Raw genomic sequence first — 22294 nt, 5'->3', positions numbered from 1 at the left:
TAGCGTATAGCTTAGGGCTTCCTGGCTCTACGGCTAAGATTACAATAACATGATGATACACACACACAAAGACACACACACACACACACACCCCCCCACACACACACACACACCACACATCAGAAGGATTACAGTGGATATACTGTAACTTGTTTAGACGATGAAATACCTTTGGTACTGGGTTGATTGTAATGCCCACCAGAGAGAGAGAGAGAGAGAGAGAGTTCACTTTGTGCTGCTAGGTCCAAAGAAAGGGTTTAGGGAGTCAAGGTAAAATACACTATAGAGATACACTGTATAGATATAGCTATAAAATGGTCAATTTAGCTCCATTTTACCGTCTCCGTGATGTGTGGTTCATCACAACAGTTTCCACTTGAGGAGAAACTAGCGTAGCCTTCGCATCGTTCACCCTCATAATATAACCTATGATCTATGATGCCTGTATACAGAGAGCTCCAATATGACTAATATGTCAAGCAGCGACTGTATATTGGCAATGGTAAATGTCATGGGGTCTTGGACACCTTTCACTTTATTTGCACAGTATCATCATCTAGGTCTATTTAAACCTCCATTAAAGCACAGTTGGGCTGGATTTGTCTCTCTCTGTGTGTGTGTGTGTGTGTGTCTGGTAGGTTTGTTTTTGGGAACCTTCATACCTGCCTAGAGGGAGATTTATATCCAACAAGTATTTGTTGCTGGAGGGACTCAGCCTCTCCATTTAATACCGTCCCCCTGGATCCTAACTCTGCTGTTGGAAGGAGGAATATTTACAGTCTTTTATAACTTTAATGTGATAATGGCTGCCGTTTTACGAGCTCCTAACCAACTGTGCTATTTTGTTCATTTTTTTTTTAGCATTGTTTGTAACTCATTTTGTACATAATGTTTCTGCTACCGTCTCTTGTGACCGAAAAGAGCTTCTGGACATCAGAACAGAGATTACTCACCTCGAACTGGGTGAGGATTATTATTATATATTTTTTTTGTCGCAAAGGATATGCTGCTTTGTCGAGACAAGGCCTAAATCCCAGTCAAAAGACTGAGAGAAAGGGAGAGGAGGGCGGGGTGCCATGTAAGAATTACACTACCATTACCCTATGTTTTTTTGGCCAACGTGCAATCATTGGAAAACAAAATGGACGATCTGCGATTAAGACTATCCTACCAATGGGACAATAAAAACTGTAATATCTTATGTTTCACTGAGACGTGGCTAAATGACGACACGGAAAATATAGAGCTGTCTGGCTTCTCCGTGCGTCAGCAGGACAGAGCAGCAACGTCTGCTAAGATGAGGGGTGGGGGTGTGTGTCTACTTGTCAATAACTGCTGCTGTGTGATGTCTAATATTAAAGAAGTCTTGAGGTTTTGCTCGCCTGAGGTAGAGTACCTCATGATAAGCTGTAGACCACACTATCTACCGAGAGAGTTCTCATCTATATTATTCGTAGCCGTCTTTTTACCACCACAAACCGATGCTGGCACTAAGACCACACTCAACCAACTCTATAAGGCCGTAAGCAAACAAGAAAATTCTCATCCAGAAGCAACGCTCCTAGTGGCGTGTCACATATGCAACCAGAGGAAAAAAACCTCTAGATCACCTTTGCTCCACACACAGATACGCATACAACGCTCTCCCTCGCTCTCCATTTGGCAAATCTGACCATAATTCTATCCTCCTGATTCCTGCTTGCAATCAAAAACTAAAGCAGGAAGTACCAGTGACTTGCTCAATATGGAAGTGGTCAGATGACGCGGATGCTACGCTACAGGACTGTTTTTCTAGCACAGACTGGAATATGGTCTGGATTTCATCCAATGGCATTGAGGAGTATACCACCTCAGTCATTGGCTTCATCAATAAGTGCATCGACGACGTCATCCTCACAGTGACCATAGGTACATATCCCAAACAGAAGCTATGGATTACAGGCAACATCCACATCAAGCTGAAGGCTAAAGCTGCCGCTTTCAAGGAGCGGGACACTAATTCGGACGATTATAAGAAATCCCGCTATGCCCTCAGACAAACCATCAAACAGGAAAGCGTCAATACAGGACTACTACACCGGCTTTGACCCTCATCGGATGTGGCAGGGCTTAAACTATTACGGACTACAAAGAGAAACCCAGCCGCGAGCTACCCAGTGACGTGAGTCTACCAGACAAACTTAATGCCTTTCATGCTCGCTTCGAGGCAAGCAACACTGAGCATGCATGATAACACCAGCTGTCCCGGACTAAAAATCCCAACACCCCAGAGCACTGATTGGGGACATTGCCCTGTGTAGGGTGCCGTCTTTCGGATGGGATGTTAAACGGGTGTCTTGACTCTCTGAGGTCATTAAAGATCCCATGTCACTTATCGTAAGAGTAGGGGTGTTAACCCCGGTGTCCTGGATAAATTCCCAATCTGGCCCTCAAACCATCATGGTCACCTAATAATCCCCAGTTTTAAAATTGGCTCATTCATCCCCCTCCTCTCCCCTGAAACTATTCCCCAGGTCGTTGCTGTAAATGAGAATGTGTTCTCAGTCAACTTACCTGGTAAAACGGATAAATAATAAATAAATAAAAAACGAGTCTTTGATCACGCTCTCCGTAGCGGATGTGAGCAAGACCTTAAAACAGGTCGACATTCACAAAGCCGCAGGGCCAGACAGATTACCAGGATGTGTACTCAAAGCATGTGCGGACCAACTGGCAAGTGTCTTCACTGACATTTTCAACCTCTCCCTGACCTAGTCTGTAATACCTACATGTTTCAAGCAGACCACCATAGTCCCTATGCCCAAGGAAGCGAAGGTAAGCTGCCTAAATTATTAGCGCCTGATAGCACTCACGTCGGTAGCTAGACTCACATCAACACCATCATGTTGGAAACCCTAGACCCACTCCAATTCAAATACCTTATATATGCATAGTTACTTTACAAATTACCTCAACTAACCTGTACCCACGCAAATTGACTCGGTACTGGTACACTGTATATAGCCTCACTACTGATATGTAATTTTCTTGTGTTACTTTTAGATTTTAGATTTCTTTTTTAACTTCAGTTTATTTAGTAAAACTTTTCTTAACTCTATTTCTTGAACAGCATTGTTTGTTAATGGCTTGTAAGTAAGCGTTTCACAGTCAGGTCTACACCTGTTGTATTCGGCGCATGTGACACAATAAAATTTGATTCGATTTTTAGTATAATGACATGCTTTAATAGTTAAGATCATGGCAAGAAGAGAGGAAGCTGGTGGTCAACTCAGTCTGAATACAATACTTGATTATTAGCTGTTTCACATCAGTGTTTACTTTGAATTTTTTATGTTGATACAAATAAAAAAAAGGTAATGTGATCTAGGCAAGCAGAGGATTAAACCTTTTTTGTGATATTTTCTGTACAAACACAATAATGGGATGTGGGTAGGAGCCAATACCGTCTCTGCAGAAGACATCCTCTGATTCCAAGCAGATGGGATGGGGATAGTAGCCTATACCTTCTCTCCTGAAGACATGATCTTCCTTCCAGCCAATTCGCGTAGGAGTCTATACCCTCTTTCCAGAAGACATCCTCTGCCTCCCAACCAATGGGATGGGGCTAGTGGCCTATACCATCTCTCCAGACGACATCCTCTGTCTCCCAGCCGATGGGGGTTGGAGCCCATACCCTCTGTGAGTTGGAACCATCATGGGGTATCCTCAGCTTCATGCCTATACGTCACTTTCCTTTTTATTTCTTTGGTGACTTAAAACCGGGAGGCAATATTAATCAATGCAATAATATCAATAATATCAATGCAATTAGGAAAGTATTCAGACACCTTCTCTTTTTCCACATTTTGTTTTGTTACAGCCTTTTACTAAAATTGTCACGTCTGCTCCCGGTCCCCCTCTCTGGCGCTCGAAGTCACCAGTTCACTCATCATTACGCACCCCTGCCACCATCGTTACGTGCACCTGCGCTTAATTATGGGACATCACCTGGACATCACGTCATTTACTTCCTCTATATCTGTCTCTTCCTCAGTTTGATTCCCGAGTTTCCGCATTGATGTTGCTTTGTTTCTCTTGTACAGATGCTGTTCTTGTTTAGTTTCATGTCTATTTATTATTAAATCTTCACCCTGAACTTGAACTGAGCTTCTGTCTCCCAGCGTCTGTGGTTATGGAAACGTTAAAAAAAATTGATGTAATTTTTTTTTTCCCTCATCAATCTACACACAAATACCCCTTAATAACAAAGTGAAAACAGTTTTTTTATTCATTTGCAAATGTATTACAAATAAGAAACAGAAATACCTTATTTACATAAGTATTCAGACCCTTTTCTATGACACTCGAAATTGAGCTCAGGTGCATCCTGTTTCCATTGATCATCCTTGAAATGTTTTTACAACTTGATTGGAGTCCACCTGCGGTAAATTTGATTTATTGTACATGATTTGGAAAGGTACACACATGTCTATTTAAGGGCAAAGGAATTGTCCGTAGAGCTCTGAGACAGGATTGTGTAAAGGCACAGATCTTGGAAAGGATACCAAAAAATGTCTGCAGCATTGAAGGTCGCCAAGAACACAGTGGGGTCCATCATTCTTAAATGGAAGACGTTTGGAACCACCAAGACTTTTATAGAGCTGGCCGCCCGGCCAAATTGAACAATTAGGGAGAGGGCCTTTGTCAGGGAGGTGACCAAGAACCTGATAGTCACTCTGACAGAGCTCCAGAGGTACTCTGTGTAAATAGGAGAACCTTCCAGAAGGACAACCATCTCTGCAGCACTCCACCAATCAGGCCTTTATGGTAGAGTGGCCAGATGGAAGTAACCCCTCAGTAAAATGCACATGACAGCTCGCTTGGAGTTTGCCAAAAGGCACCTAAAGACTCTCAGACCATGAGAAACAAGATTGTCTGGTCTGATGAAACCAAGATTGAACTCTTTGGCCTAAATGCCAAGCGTCACCTCTGGAGGAAACCTGGCACCATCCCTACAGTGAAGCATGGTGGTGGCAGCATCATGCTGTGGGGATGTTTTATGGAGGCAGGGATTGGGAGACTAGTCAGGATCCAGAGAAAGATGAACAGAGGAAAGTACAGAGAGATCCTTGAAGAAAACCTGCTCCAGAGCGCTCAGGATCTCAGGCTGGGGCGAAGCTTCACCTTCCAACAGGACAACGACCCTAAGCACACAGCCAAGAGAATGCAGGAGTGGCTTCGGAACAAGTCTCTGAACGTCCTTAAGTGGTACAGCCAGAGACTCGAGGCTGTAATCACTGCCAAACATGCTTCAACAAAGTACTGAGTAAAGGGTCTGAATAGTTATGTAAATATGATATTTTCGTTCTTTATTCATAATTTGTAATAAATTTGCAAACATTTCTAAAAACCTGTTTTTGCTTTGCCATTATAAGATATTGTGAGTAGTTTGATGAGGGGTGAAAAAACACGTTAATCCATTCTTACAATAAGGCTGTAACTTGACAAAATGTGGAGAAAGTCAAGGGGTTCGAATACTTTCCGAATGCACTGTATATAAGCTGTTTTCTGGAGGGCTTATAGTATCTCTGGAGAGATACCAAGCCTAATCCATGCAGATCCTCTGCAAAGACTTCCGTTCTGGTGTTTCTATTATTTTAATAACGCTGGCACACAGATTGGATTCCTCCTGACCTTATACAATTATAAATATAGGTTTTGTGATTTTTACTGAGAAGGAGAGGGAGAAGGAGGGGAATGCCAGTGCCTCTTAAAGATAGGATAATGGCTGCTCCTCTCAGATCTGTTTTATAATGTGTTGAAATGAAACTTTTTTTTGGTTTAAGCTGCAATGGATGGATCACTCAGTTTTCATTATTTTTCTGTTCTTCTTTATTTGTCTTTCTCTAGGTCATTTTTCCAGAATAATATGCAGCTATAACCAGGCTGACTGGACAGTGCTTGCCAAGATGGCAGAGGAAGGTCTTAACAATACTCATTTCTTTCATCAAATGTATAATCTTAAATGCTGTCAAAGTATTATTATTTCCGGTATTGAAATGTTTATATTTGTCACGACAAGCTTAGCTTCTTTCTCTGTTTCCCTTACTTGGGTTATATTGAATTTGACCTGAAGCTTTAAACCAGGCAGAAAGCCACATCCACTGCCAACGTTTAAACACCCCAAATATTGAATAAGAGGGATGTAATCCTGGATTTGGAGTGGGTGTAACATGTAGTTATTTGCCCTAAACGTGTGGTGGGCTGCTATGTGGCTGTAAGCAAGGAGACAGATGACACTGTGGGAATGAAACAATGACGGAAGGAGAGTGGGAGAGAGGGAGGGAGGGAGAGTGGGAGGGAGGGAGGGAAGGAAGAAAGGAGAGTGGGAGGTAGGGAGGGAGGGAGGGAAGGAGGGAGGGAAGGAGAGTGGGTGGGAGGGAATAAATATATACGCTTTTTTATGGCTCAACCTTACGTGAGGATAGAGTGCTTAACTCTCCACCCTACCCCACTACCCTCCCTAAACTTATAAAACACATCCCGATTGCATCAGACAGACACTGACAATAACAAGGTATTTCAAACTCATGTGCTACATGGCTGTGGGGTTTCTTTTCCCCCTTTTTATAGCTGATCTATCTGTATTTCCCTTTGAAGTTAAGATAAACCAATGTAGCATTTGATATACCAACATAGCTAGGTGTCGATAAACCAATGTAGCTAGGTGTCGATAAACCAATGTAGCTAGGTGTAGATAAACCACCGTAGCTAAGTGTAGATAAACCAATGTGTAGATAAACCAGAATAGCTATAGGTAAACCAACGTAGCTAGGTGTAGATAAACCAATGTAGCTAGGTGTAGATAAACCACCGTAGCTAAGTGTAGATAAACCAATGTGTAGATAAACCAGAATAACTATAGGTAAACCAACGTAGCTAGGTGTAGATAAACCAACGTAGCTAGGTGTAGATAAACCAACATAGCTGTAGATAAACCAATGTAGCTATGTGCAGATAAACCAACGTAGCTATAGATAAACCAACATAGCTGTAGATAAACCAACGTAGCTAGGTGTAGATAAACCAACGTAGCTATAGGAAAACCAACATAGCTAGGTGCAGATAAACCAACGTAGCTAGGTGCAGATAAACCAACGTAGCTAGGTGTAGATAAACCAACGTAGCTAGGTGTAGATAAACCAACGTAGCTAGGTGTAGATAAACCAACGTAGCTAGGTGGAGATAAACCAACGTAGCTAGGTGCAGATAAACCAACATAGTTGGGTGTAGATAAACCAACGTAGCTAGGTGTAGATAAACCAACGTAGCTATAGGAAAACCAACATAGCTAGGTGTAGATAAACCAACATAGCTGAAGATAAACCAATGTAGCTATGTGCAGATAAACCAACGTAGCTAGGTGTACATAAACCAACATAGCTGTAGATAAACCAACATAGCTATAGATAAACCAACATACCTGGGTGTAGAGAAACCAACGTAGCTAGGTGTAGATAAACCAAAGTAGCTATAGACAAATCAATGTAGCTATAGATAAACCAAAGTAGCTAGGTGTAGATAACCAACGTAGCTACGTGTAGCTAAATCAACACAGCTACGTGTATATAAACCAACATAGCTAGCTGTAGATAAACCAACGTAAATAGGTGTAGATAAACCAACGTAGCTACGTGTATATAAACCAACGTAGCTAGGTGTAGATAAACCAACATAGCTAGGTGGAGATAAGCCAATGCAGCTTGGTGTAGATAAACCAATGCAGCTAGCTGTAGATAAACCAGCATAGCTGGGTGTAGATAAACCAACATAGCTGGGTGTAGATAAACCAACGTAGCTGGGTGTAGATAAACCAACGTAGCTGGGTGTAGATAAACCAACATAGCTAGGTGTAGATAACCAACGTAGCTGGGTGTAGATAAACCAATGTAGCTAGGTGTAGATAAACCAACGTAGCTAGGTGTAGATAAACCAGTTTAGCTAGGTGTAGATAAACCAATGTATGGCGGTGTAGATAAACCAACATCCTTGATGCTTTGCCTGTTTGATGGTTCGTCGGAGGGCATAGCGGGATTTCTTATAAGCTTCCGGGCTAGAGGCCCGCTCCTTGAAAGCGGCAGCTCTACCGTTTAGCTCAGTGCGAATGTTTCCTGTAATCCATAGCTTCTGGTTGGTGTATGTGCGTAGAGTCACTGCGGGGACGACGTCCTCAAAGAACTTATTGATAAAACTCCTCAATACCATCGGAAGAATACCGGAACAAATTCCAGGCTGCGCTAGCAAAGCAGTCCTGTAGTTTAGCATCTGCTTCTTCTGACCACTTTTTTGTAGACCGAGTCACTGGTGCTTCCTGCTTTAACTTTTGCTTGTAAGCAGAAATCAGGAGGATAGAATTATGGTCAGATTTGCCAAATGGAGGGTGAGGGAGAGCTTTGTACGCGTCTCTGTGTGTGGAGTTAAGGTGGTCTAGAATTGTTTTTCCTCTGGTTGCACATGTGACATGCTGATAGAAATAAGGTGAAACTGATTTACGAACAAAACGGAGCTATTTGGATATAACTATGGATTATTTGGAACCAAAACAACATTGGGTGTTGAAGTAAAAGTCCTGGGAGTGCATTCTGACGAAGAACAGCAAAGGTAATTCAATTTTTCTTATAGTAAATCTGAGTTTGGTGAGTGCCAAACTTGGTGGGTGTCAAAATAGCTAGCCATGATGGCAGGGCTATCTAGTAGATTTGGATAGAAAACACCCTAAAGATTCTAAAACTGTTTGAATGGTGTCTGTGAGTATAACAGAACTCATATGGCAGGCCAAAACCTGAGAAGATTCTATATGGGAAGTGCCCTGTCTGACCATTTCTTCGCCTTCTGTAGCCTCTTTATCGAAAATACAGGATCTCTGCTGTAACGTGACATTTTCTAAGGCTTTCATTGGCTCTCAGAAGGCGCCAGAACATGGAATGATAACTCTGCAGTCTCTGGGCGAAAAACAGTAGGGGTTTTGGAGAGTGGTACTTCTGAGAACAATGGCACTGGGGCGCGCGTGCATGTGACGACTCCATTTTCTTTCAGTGTTTGAACGGATACAACGTCTCCCGGTTGGAATATTATCGCTATTTTACGAGAAAAATCGCATAAAAATTGATTTTAAACAGCGTTTGACATGCTTCGAAGTACAGTAATGGAATATTTTGAATTTTTTTGTCACGAAATGTGCCGGCGCGTCACCCTTTGGATAGTGATTTGAATGCACGAACAAAACGGAGCTATACCCACCGAAAACTTCCGGTGAATTTACAAAATTACTCACGATAAACGTTGACAAAAAACATAACTATTATTTTAAGAATTATAGATACAGAACTCCTTTATACAATCGCGGTGTCCGATTTTAACCTCTTACATCTAGACGTTCCGCTAGTGGAACACCTGCTCCAATATCCAATGATGGGCGTGGTGCGAAATACAAATTCCTCTAAAATCCGAAAACTTCCATTTTTCAAACATATGACTATTTCACAGCATTTTAAAGACAAGACTCTCGTTAATCTAACCACACTGTCCGATTTCAAAAAGGCTTTACAGCAAAAGCAAAACATTAGATTATGTCAGCAGAGTACCCAGCCAGAAATAATCAGACACCCATTTTTCAAGCTAGCATATATGTCACAAAAACCAAAACCACAGCTAAATGCAGCACTAACCTTTGATGATCTTCATCAGATGACACTCCTAGGACATTATGTTATACAATACATGCATGTTTTGTTCAATCAAGTTCATATTTATATCAAAAAACAGCTTTTTACATTAACATGTGATGTTCAGAACTAGCATACCCACCAAAAACTTCCGGTGAATTTACTAAATTACTCATGATAAACGTTGACAAAATACATAACAATTATTTTAAGAATTATAGATACAGAACTTCTTTATGCAAACGCTATGTCAGATTTTAAAATAGCTTTTCGGCGAAGGCACATTTTGCAATATTCTGAGTACATAGCTCAGCCATCACGGCTAGCTAATTTGACACCCACCAAGTTTGGGGCAACCTAAACTCAGAATTACTATTAGAAAAATTGGATTACCTTTGCTGTTCTTCGTCAGAATGCACTCCCAGGACTTCTACTTCAACAACAAATGTTGTTTTGGTTCCGAATAATCCATAGTTATATTCAAATAGCTCCGTTTTGTTCGTGCGGTCAGGTCACAATACGAAGGGTGACGCGCGAGCGCATTTCGTGACAAAATGTTTTCAAAATATTCAATTTCCGTACTTCGAAGCATGTCAAACGCTGTTTAAAATCAATTTTTACGCTATTTTTATCGTAAAATAGCGATAATATTCCAACCGGGCGACGTTGTATTCATTCAAAGACTGAAAGAAAAACATGGAGTCGTCTCGTGGACACACATCTCCAGTGTCATTGTTTCCTGCCTGACCACTCACAAAAACTCCTGCTGTTTTTCGCCCAGAGACAGCAGAGACGTCATTCCACTTTCTGGCGCCTTCTGAGAGCAAATGGAAGCCTTAGAAAATGTCTCGTTACAGCAGAGATGCTGTATTTTTGATAGAGATGCCACAGAAGGAGAACAAATTGTCAGACAGGGCACATCCTGTATGGAATCTTCTCAGGTTTTGGCCTGCCATATGAGTTATGTTATACTCACAGACACCATTCAAACAGTTTTAGAAACTTTAGAGTGTTTCTATCCAAATCTAATGATATGCATATTCTCGTTTCTGGGCAAGAGTAGTAACCAGTTTAAATCGGGTACGATTTTTTATCCGGCCGTGCAAATACTGCCCCCTAGCCCCTAGAGGTTAAGAGCCGATAAGATGGCAGCCCTCCACTCCGGCGCCATCAGTCATATATTCGATTTAAAGTGTGTAGTATGTAATTTTGTTTCCTTCCCTCCTTATCTCACCTTAAAAGCATTATTATTAATTGTTATGCTTTTTGTGAACGTTTATCGTGAGTAATTTAGTAAATTCACCGGAAGTTTGCGGGGGGTATGCTAGTTCTGAACGTCACATGCTAGTGTAAAAAGCTGTTTTTTTTATATAAATATGAACTTGATTGAACAAAACATGCATGTATTGTATAACATAATGTCCTAGGTGTGTCATCTGATGAAGATCATCAAAGGTTAGTGCTGCATTTAGCTGTCTTCTGGGTTTATGTGACATTATATGCTAGCTTGAAAAATGGGTGTCTGATTATTTCTGGCTGGGTACTCTGCTGACATAATCTAATGTTTTGCTTTCGTTGTAAAGCCTTTTTGAAATCGGACAGTGTGGTTAGATTAACGAGAGTCTTGTCTTTAAAATGGTGTAAAATAGTCATATGTTTGAGAAATTGAAGTAATAGCATTTCTAAGGTATTTGAATAACGCGCCACAGGATTCCACTGGCTGTTACGTAGGTGGGACGATTTCGTCCCGCCGACCCTAGAGAGGTTAAGGTCCTGGAGTGGCCCAGCCAGTCTCCAGACCTTAATCCCATAGAAAATCTGTGGAGGGAGCTGAAGGTTCGAGTTGCCAAACATCAGCCTCGAAACCTTAATGACTTGGAGAAGATCTGCTAAGAGGAGTGGGACAAAATCCCTCCTGAGATGTGTGAAAACCTGGTGGCCAACTACAACAAACGTCTGACCTCTGTGATTGCCAACAAGGGTTTTGCCACCAAGTACTAAGTCATGTTTTGCAGAGGGGTCAAATACTTATTTCCCTCATTAAAATGCAAATCATTTTATAACATTTTTGACAAACATTTTTCTGGATTTTTTTTTGTTATTCTGTCTCTCACTGTTCAAATAATTCCACCATTAAAATTATAGACTGATCATTTCTTTGTAAGTGGGCAAACGTACAGAATCAGCAGGGGATCAAATACTTTTTTCCCTCACTGTATACTCGAGAAGCTTCCTGGATCACGATCTTTACGTGCCCGCCCCAAATGGCATCCTATTCCCTATGGGCCCTATTCCCTATGGGCCCTATTCCCTATGGACCATATTCCCTATGGGCCCTATTCCCTATGGGCCCTACCCCCTATGGGCACAATAGCCTATGAGTCCAATTCCCCATGGGCCCATTTCCCTATGGGCCCTGGTCAAAAGTAGTGCATCATATTGGGAATAGTGTTCAATTTGGGACTCAGCCAATGGCATTTTAACCGATATCAATACTATAATTATAATGTTTGGGAACGGTGTGTAAATGTTAACTCAAGGCCTACTTCCTCCTATGCTCAGGGCCTGCTATATAAATTACACATGTACAATTCATACAGCTGGAGTGGAGAGTATTTACAATTCATACAGCTGGAGTTGGGTGTATTTACAATTCATACAGCTGGAGTGGAGAGTATTTACAATTCATACAGCTGGAGTGGAGAGTATTTACGATTCATACAGCTGGAGTGGAGAGTATTTACAATTCATACAGCTGGAGTGGAGAGTATTTACGATTCATACAGCTGGAGTTGGGTGTATTTACAATTCATACAGCTGCAGTGGAGAGTATTTACAATTCATACAGTTGGAGTGGAGCGTATTTACAATTCATACAGCTGGAATGGAGTATTCACTATTCATACAGCTAGAGTGGAGCGTATTTACAATTCATACAGCTGGAATGGAGTATTCACTATTCATACAGCTAGAGTGGAGTATTCACTATTCATACATCTGGAGTCTCCCGACCCCTCCTGTCTCAGCCTCTAGTAATTATGCTGCAATCATTTATGTGTCAGGGTTCTGTTATATCTGGAGTTTTTCTCTTGTCTTATCCAGTGTCCTGTGTAAATTTAAGTGTGCTCCCTCTAATTCACTCTCTTTTTTCTCTTTTCTCTCTCGCTCTCGCTCTCTCTTTCTCTTTCTCTTGGAGGACCTGGGCCCTAGGACCATGCCTCAGGACTACCTGGCCTGATGACTCCTTGCTGTCCCCAGTCCACCTGGCCGTGCTGCTGCTCCAGTTTCAATTGATCTGCCTGTGGCTATGGAACCCTGACCTGTTCACCGGACGTGATACCTTGTCCCGAACCTGCTGTTTTCGACTCTCTCTCTCTACCCCACCTGCTGTCTCTAACTCTGAATGCTCGGCTATGAAAAGCCAACTGACATTTACTCCTGAGGTGCTGACCTGTTGCACCCTCTACAACCACTGTGATTATTATTATTATTTAAACCTGCTTGTCATCTATGAACATTTGAACATCTTGGCCATGTACTGTTATAATCTCCACCCGGAACAGCCAGAAGAGGACTGGCCACCCCTCACAGCCTGGTTCCTCTCTACGTTTCTTCCTAGGTTCCAGCTTTTCTAGGGAGTTTTTCCTAGCCATCATGCTTCTACATTTGCATTGCTGGCTGTTTGGGGTTTTAGGCTGGGATTTTGTATAGCACTTTGTGACATCGGCTGAAAAAGGGCATTATAAATAAATGTGACTGATTGATTGATCGATTGAATTGAGTGTATTTACAATTCATACAGCTGGAGTGGAGAGTATTTACAATTCATACAGCTGGAGTGGAGCGTATTTACAATTCATACAGCTGGAGTGGAGCGTATTTACGACTCATACAGCTGGAGTGGAGCGTATTTACAATTCATACAGCTGGAGTGGAGAGTATTTAAAATTCATACAGCTGGAGTGGAGCATATTTACAATTCATACAGCTGGAGTGGAGCGTATTTACAATTCATAGAGCTGGAGTGGAGTGTATTTTTGGTTCAAAGCATATCTGTGCTCCAGTCTCTCTCTCTCTCTGTGTGTGTGTGTGTGTGTGTGTGTGTGTGTGTGTGTGTGTGTGTGTGTGTGTGTGTGTGTGTGTGTGTGTGTGTGTGTGTGTGTGTGTGTGTGTGTGTGTGTGTGTGTGTGTGTGTGTGTGTGTGCGCGCGCGTGGATGAAGACATGTCTAACAAACAGTCTCTGCTCTCTGGTATGGATCCCCTCATCCTTTTCTCTCTGAACTGAGCCCACAATATCACAGCCAGGTCAATCGCGATAAGTATTTGTGATTCACCACCTGGATTCGGTCTTACAGTATGTAGAAACATTTGAAAAAGTTTTTTTTTTATGGAATAATAGAGACTACAAAATGGAATATAATACACGGCATGTTTGAGGAACAACGGGAAAGTATTTGTACTTTGAAAGTTGATACACTTGCAAACTCACTTTTGAGAAAAGGGTCTTTGAATGTTTTGGTACCTACTGAAGAGCTTTCCTTTGTCTACACCCATTCAGCGTTGTTCACACCCTCTGAAGCCAGCCCCACCCATCTCTCTCACTTGTGAGGTAGTAAAGATTAAGACTAAAAGTGGTGGTAGCCTACACTAAGGAAAACAGAAAGTGTCCAGATTAAAATATTTAATAAATATTAGATGACGCTTACTCAGACACACTTGTCTAAATTTATTGGTCACGTGAAAGACATGCTATAACCCCCAGTCACATCCAGTGGTGGAAAAAGTACTAAATTGTCATACTTGAGTAAATGTATAAATCATTTCAAATTGATTTATATTAAACCAGACAGCACAATTGCATTTTTGTATTATTTGATGGATAGCCAGCGGCTCAATGTAAATAAGTATCAAAAGTAAAAGTTAAAATATAAACCGTTTCAAATTCCTTATATTAAGCAAACCAGACAGCACAATTTAATTATTTTTTTATTGATGCCGAGCCAGGGGTACACTCCAACACTCAGACATAATTTACAAACAAAGCATTTGTGTTTAGTGAGTCTGCCAGATCAGAGGCAGTATATGGGATGACCAGGGCTGTTCTCTTGATAAGTGTGTGAATTGGACAATTTTCCTGTCAAAATGTAACGAGTACTTTTGGGTGTCAAAGAAAAATTTATGGGGTAAAAAGTACATTATTTTCTTTACAAATGTAGTGAAGTAAGAGTTGGCAAAAATATAAATAGTAAAGATACCACAAAAAACTACTTAAGTAGTACTTTAAAGTATTTTTACTACACTGCCCAAATTCCTTCATACCAGCATACTATAAATACTGTTGCACATGCACTTATGACATAGTATTCCATACATAAGTTACGGCCATGCAACCTGAGTATCATGACACAAGGCGAGACCCAGATGCAGATGGTTGGAGTCTTAGATGTTTAATAATAATCCAAAAAGTAGCCAAGAGAATGGTCGTGGACAGGCAAAAGGTAAACACCAGATCAGAGTCCAGGAGGTACAGAGTGGCAGACAGGCTCGAAGTCAAGGCAGGCAGAATGGTCAGGCAGGCGGGTACAGAGTCCAGAACAGGCAAGGGTCAAAACCGGGAGGACTAGAAAAAGGAGAATAGCAAAGGCAGGAGAACGGGGAAAAACACTGGTTGACTTGGAAACATACAAGACGAACTGGCACAGAGAGACAGGAAACACAGGGATAAATACACTGGGGAAAACAAGCGACACCTGGAGGGGGTGGAGACAATAACAAGGACAGGTGAAATAGATCAGGGTGTGACACTGAGTGAGGTTGTTTTCATCACATGTACATAAACAGATGCATGCGCCATATATTTGTGGTGGACACTTGATACGGTCACATGATATTGTTGTGGTATGTCACAAAATCATGTTACGACCCCACATATCAATATTAATCTCATATATCAATATTTTGCTAAGTCTTGCTAAGCGGATGGGTCTCTACAGAAGATGTGTGGTGTGTGTGTTAGGAGAGAGTCATTTGAATAGAGGCACTGCAGATATTGCTGATGACTGGTCCGTCCAAACCACGCATGAACAAGGGAATCTATGTTCAGAGAGCCTGTTTCTGTCCTGCCCTTGACTTTGGTGCAGGGCATGTGATGTCCATAGCCTCTTCGTCACATAGCCTCTTTGTCTAGCTGTGTCCAGTCCAGGTGGTGCTTTTACAGGCAGACCATCTATGGGAGGAAGGATGTCAGCGTTGCTCAGCAACTGAAACCTGGTCAGGACAGTCTGAACGCTCCTTGGAGACAACACCAGGCTCCAGAGCATCGAAGCTGTAAAACAGAGAATAACAACAACAAAACAAATCAGACATTACAACCCTGCAAAACATTAATTCACCTCCCAAGTTTATGTAACAGTCTAGCTTCCGTCCCTCTCCTCGCCCCTACCTGGGCTCGAACCAGGGACCCTCTGCACACAACAACAACAGCCACCCTTGAAGCATCGTAGTTGTTGCAGAGCAAGGGCAACAACTACTTCAAAGTCTCAGAGCGAGTTACGTCACCGATTGAAACACTATTAGCGCGCACCACCGCTAACCAGCTAGCCATTTCACATCGGTTACGTTTAGATAAGAATAACCTCATACAAAGGACATGATTTTTTACCTGAAGTGCTGGTACTGCTTGATCTGTAGCAGCGGTCTGAAGTACGGAGTCAGGTGATGTTGCCAGCCATAGATTTCCACCAGCACCGTACCATCCTCCAGTCCAACCAGCTGTGGGATGTTGGCCCCTGTCACAGTGCTGTCCTTCACAACACAAGCAATCTCAGACAAAGTGATCTTCGAAAGCACTGCTTGATGAGGCCCGAAGTACCAGTCGGGGGCAAACTTGGTGTGGCCTGTGATCAGGAAGTGGAGGTCCAGATTGTGGTGGAGCTTGTGCATGGTCCGCCAGGCACAATACCAGAGCAAAAACGTGTTCTTGTTTTGGCCACTGCAGTTATCACAATTCAGGTCCACACGTGTTTTCCCAACTCCATAGTTGGTGAAGAAATGGTCCATGTAATTGATGACAGTGCTGCTGCCTTTGCTTGCTTGTGCCAGCTCTTTTTTTGATGACTGTATGACTGGTGGATTAGACTCAGGCGTGTTCTACTGATTGCTGAAAGACAAATTCCAGATACAGATGTTTTAGCATTATTATACAATAGGTGCAAAATGGCATTTTGAAATATCACTACACACAGTTCATACAGGTAACGTTAGCTACTGTAGCTAGCCAGCCATCTAACGTCAGCTGGCTAGCTAACAGCAAGCTTTAACTAGCAATACAAACCGATTGTCAAAGCTAGCTAAAGTTAACCAATAGGTTCAATGTTAGCTAGCTAACATTAGGCTATAACTAGCAATGCGAAATGGAATTCTGGAGAAAACATCACTAACGTTACACACACCTCATACACATAAATTAATGTTAGCTAGCAAGACAGCCACCTAACCTCAGCTAACGTTAGCTAGCTAACAGCAAGCTTTAACTTGGGATCTTGTTTAGACATGTCATGTTAACGTTAGCTAGCTAAAAAAAAGAACTATAATCCCAATCCATAGAGTAACATAACTAGCAATACAAACCGATTGTCATAGCAAGCTAAAGTTAACCAAATAGCGTTAAGGTTTAATGTTAGTTAGCAAGCCAGCCATCCATCGAACTCCAGCAGGCTAGCTAACAGCAAGCTTTAGTTTTCAATGAAAACAATTTTCTGACAACATTAGAAACGGATAATATCTGAATCTGTAGCTAGATTCTTACCTGTATACATGGATGAAAGCTTCACGGCAGACTGCAACCCCTTTATAAAACATCCTGTGTTGTTTCAGTTTAGTTTGCACAGCTTGTTTGGCCTGTTGTGTTCCACTGATTTCAAAACGTGTTATTTTTTGTTATTTATTTATTCATTTTTAATATATATATTTTTTATATTCATTCTTTAAAAAAAAATATATATTACCAGTATAGAAAATTCTGTATACATACAATAGACAATGATAACATATGCTAGGGGGTACAACACATTACAGATTATACAAAGACCTTAAAATAAACAGACATATTGATAGTTTTAACAGCTTTCTTATTAGAAGAATGTAGAATGGTCTTAATGTACTGATCAAATTCTTTATAGAAAACACAGAAGAGTGTTTTTTTATTAGTGAATTTACATTTATGAATATGATATTTTGCCATTAACACAATTAGATTTATGAGGTAAAATTGTTTTTCTTTATCCTTATTATGGTTAAGGAAACCGAGCAGCACATTCTCCCTTAACAAACAAAAGTCATCAAGAATATTAACAATTATAAAACTGTGAATATCTTTCCATAATTGTTTTACATGTAGACAATGCCAAAATAAATGTGAAACTGTTTCTGGATGCTCAACACAAAAAGTACAATCAATGTTAATGTATTTTTTGAGTTTCATCAGGTAATGATTCGCAGGGTAATACTTATGGATCATTCTGAAAGAGACCTCTTTGACCTTGTTAGCAAGCAAGTATTTGTGTGGTAATAACCAGACTTTTTTCCAACATACATTAGTCACCAATGTATTCCAGTAACTTGTGACATAAGGAATGGATACAGTCTCCCTATGAAATAAAGCACGTAAAGATCTGTTGTTCTGAGGGAGCAAGGAGAAACAGATTTTCCCTATTGGAGAGTCAACTGGATGAAGTGAGGGTAGGTCAAGAAGGTGAGGTCTGGCTACACCTCTATATAACATGAGAGTTCCAGATGGAATAGCATCAAAGACTACGGCGAGCTCTCTAGGTGTTACAGGGATATTGTAATGAGATAAAAATTCTTCATAATTGAGTAACAATCCTTCTGCATTAAAAAGCTGACTCCCCAGTTTAAAACGTGTTATTTTCAGAGTGACAGAGAGTCAGCATTTGTCATCCAGAAAGTAGTCTGCAGACCAATCCAAACTCATCTCTCGGCATGTCCAGCCCACTCATTATCTCAGCCAATCATGGCTAGGGGGAATGTTCCTGTCTTTCTCTGTGGCTAACCCAACTAGGCTCGTAATTTAACAATTTTAGTCGTATTTACAGATGACATACAAGTTTGATATTAAGGCACATGAAAGTCCACATGTTCGAAATGGCATTTCTGGCAAAAAACGCATTTGATAAAAAAACATTTTTTTAAGTTCAAAAGGCTCTCCTGTGAAGTCGTGACTTGCGACGTACGCCAAGTTTCCTAAATATGGTCACATTTGACGTCCACCCATGTCTAAGGACGTCAGGATATGATGCGGAAACCGGCCACTAGGGGCAACAGTGGGCATTGTGGATCAGCCTCCGATTCCAAATGTTGCAAGTTTAAATCCAACGATAGAAAGTTGTTTTTGAGATTTTTGTTTTATCCCAAACTTTAACGCTTACCTTAAAATTCAGAGTTATTGCCTAACCTTCCGATTTTGAAGTTAGAGAGTCAGACAGTTAGAGAGTCATTGTCTGCTCCCCAGCCACTCTGCTCCTAATCCTGACTGTGACAGAGTCTATCCTTGCCTCTTGCTCCTGTGCACTTTGTAAGGGTAAAATTATTTATTTTCCCTCTCTTTAATGGTCATCAGTCTAAGGTCAAATCATAAATCCACAGCTGGAGACTCTCTGGCAGGTTTGTGGAGCTGTTTGTAATTGTTTAAATCTCTCTTGTGATTTGTTTTAAAGCCCCCATGGGAATGTAATTGCCTGTCAGATGTCGTTCCAGCTCATCCGCTCTTCTCTCCCCCTTCTCTTGATGCGTTCATTCGACGCAACCTCCCCCTCTCTCTTTTTCTCTCTTTTCTCTCTCTCTCTCTCGTCGTTTGATGCCCATCCATATGGAACAGTTACAGTGAGGGAAAAAAGTATTTGATCCCCTGCTGATTTGGTACTGACAAAGAAATGATCAGTCTATAATTTTAATGGTAGGTTTATTTGAACAGTGAGAGACAGAATAACAACAAAACAATCAAGAAAAACGCATGTCAAAAATGTTAGGAATTGATTTGCATTTTAATGAGGGAAATAAGTATTTGACCCCCTCTCAATCAGAAATATTTCTGGCTCCCTGTCTTTTATACAGGTAATGAGCTGAGATTAGGAGCACACTCTTAAAGGGAGTGCTCCTAATCTCAGTTTGTTACCTGTATAAAAGACACCTGTCCACAGAAGCAATCAATCAATCAAATTCCAAACTCTCCACCATGGCCAAGACCAAAGAGCTCTCCAAGGATGTCAGGGACAAGATTGTAGACCTACACAAGGCTGGAATGGGCTACAAGACCATCACCAAGCAGCTTGGTGAGAAGGTGACAACATTTGGTGCGATTATTCACAAATGGAAGAAACACAAAATAACTGTCAATCTCCCTCGGCCTGGGGCTCCATGCAAGATCTCACCTCGTGGAGTTGCAATGATCATGAGAACGGTGAGGAATCAGCCCAGAACTACACGGGAGGATCTTGTCAATGATCTCAAGGCAGCTGGGACCATAGTCACCAAGAAAACAATTGGTAACACACTAAGCTGTGAAGGACTGAAATCCTGCAGCGCCCGCAAGGTCCCCCTGCTCAAGAAAGCACATATACAGGCCCGTCTGAAGTTTGCCAATGAACATCTGAATGATTCAGAGGACAACTGGGTGAAAGTATTGTGGTCAGTTGAGACCAAAATGGAGCTCTTTGGCATCAACTCAACTCACCATGTTTGGAGGAGGAGGAATGCTGCCTATGAACCCAAGAATACCATCCCCACCGTCAAACATGGAGGTGGAAACATTATGCTTTGGGGTTGTTTTTCTGCTAAGGGGACAGGACAACTTCACTGCATCAAAGGGACGATGGACGGGGCCATGTACCGTCAAATCTTGGGTGAGAAACGCCTTCCCTCAGCCAGGGCATTGAAAATGGGTCGTGGATGGGTATTCCAGCATGACAATGACCCAAAACACACGGCCAAGGCAACAAAGGAGTGGCTCAAGAAGAAGCGCATTAAGTTCCTGGAGTGGCCTAGCCAGTCTCCAGACCTTAATCCCATAGAACATCTGTGGAGGGAGCTGAAGGTTCGAGTTGCCAAACGTCAGACTCGAAACCTTAATGACTTGGAGGAGATCTGCAAAGAGGAGTGGGACAAAATCCCTCCTGAGATGTGTGCAAACCTGGTGGCCAACTACAAAAAACGTCTGACCTCTGTGATTGCCAACAAGGGTTTTGCCACCAAGTACTAAGTCATGTTTTGCAGAGGGGTCAAATACTTATTTCCCTCATTAAAATGCTAATCATTTTATAACACTTTCGACATGCGTTTTCTGGATTAAAAAAAAATGTTATTCTGTCTCTCACTATTCAAATAAACATACCATTAAAATTATAGACATATCATTTCTTTGTCAGTGGGCAAACATACAAAATCAGCAGGGGATCAATACTTTTTTCCCTCACTGTATTTGTCTCATCTTTTTTAGGCCTCTCTTGTTTTAGTCTCTATTGTATTGCATTGACTTGCATTCACATGAAGGTACATTTTGTCTTCTGCTTGTTCTTGTGGTGTTGGTGCATGAATTAATGTAACATCCAACATGGTGTAACACTGAAATACAATTGAATGAGTTGTTAAAAGATTAATTCCTTAACCGACTGACTGACTAACCAAAGACTCAACTCTACTACTGTGGTTACCGTAGTGAGCACCTAACTGACATTTCAGCTTCTGACGTCTCCACTACATTTACTGTTGACGTCTCCACTACATTTACTGTTGACGTCTCCACTACATTTACTGTTGACGTCTCCACTACATTTACTGTTGACGTCTCCACTACACTTACTGTTGACGTCTCCACTACATTTACTGTTGACGTCTCTACTACATTTACTGTTGAAGTCTCCACTACATTTACTGTTGACGTCTCCACTACATTTACTGTTGACGTCTCCACTACATTTACTGTTGACGTCTCCACTACATTTACTGTTGACGTCTCCACTACACTTACTGTTGACGTCTCCACTACATTTACTGTTGACGTCTCCACTACATTTACTGTTGACGTCTCCACTACATTTACTGTTGAAGTCTCCACTACACTTACTGTTGATGTTTCCACTACACTTCCATTTGAAGCCTCCACTACATTTACTGTTGACGTCTCCACTACATTTACTGTTGAAGTCTCCACTACACTTACTGTTGATGTTTCCAATACACTTCCAGTTGAAGTCTCCACTACATTTACTGTTGACGTCTCCACTACATTTACTGTTGACGTCTCCACTACACTTACTGTTGACGTCTCCACTACATTTACTGTTGACGTCTCCACTACATTTACTGTTGACGTCTCCACTACATTTACTGTTGACGTCTCCACTACACTTACTGTTGACGTCTCCACTACATTTACTGTTGACGTCTCTACTACATTTACTGTTGACGTCTCCACTACATTTACTGTTGAAGTCTCCACTACATTTACTGTTGAAGTCTCCACTACATTTACTGTTGACGTCTCCACTACACTTACTGTTGACGTCTCCACTAC

This window comes from Salmo salar, chromosome 29, assembly GCF_965601325.2.
Source record: "Salmo salar chromosome 29, fSalSal1, whole genome shotgun sequence".
Lineage (NCBI taxonomy): Eukaryota > Metazoa > Chordata > Actinopteri > Salmoniformes > Salmonidae > Salmo > Salmo salar.
This window is presented reverse-complemented; position numbering follows the sequence as displayed.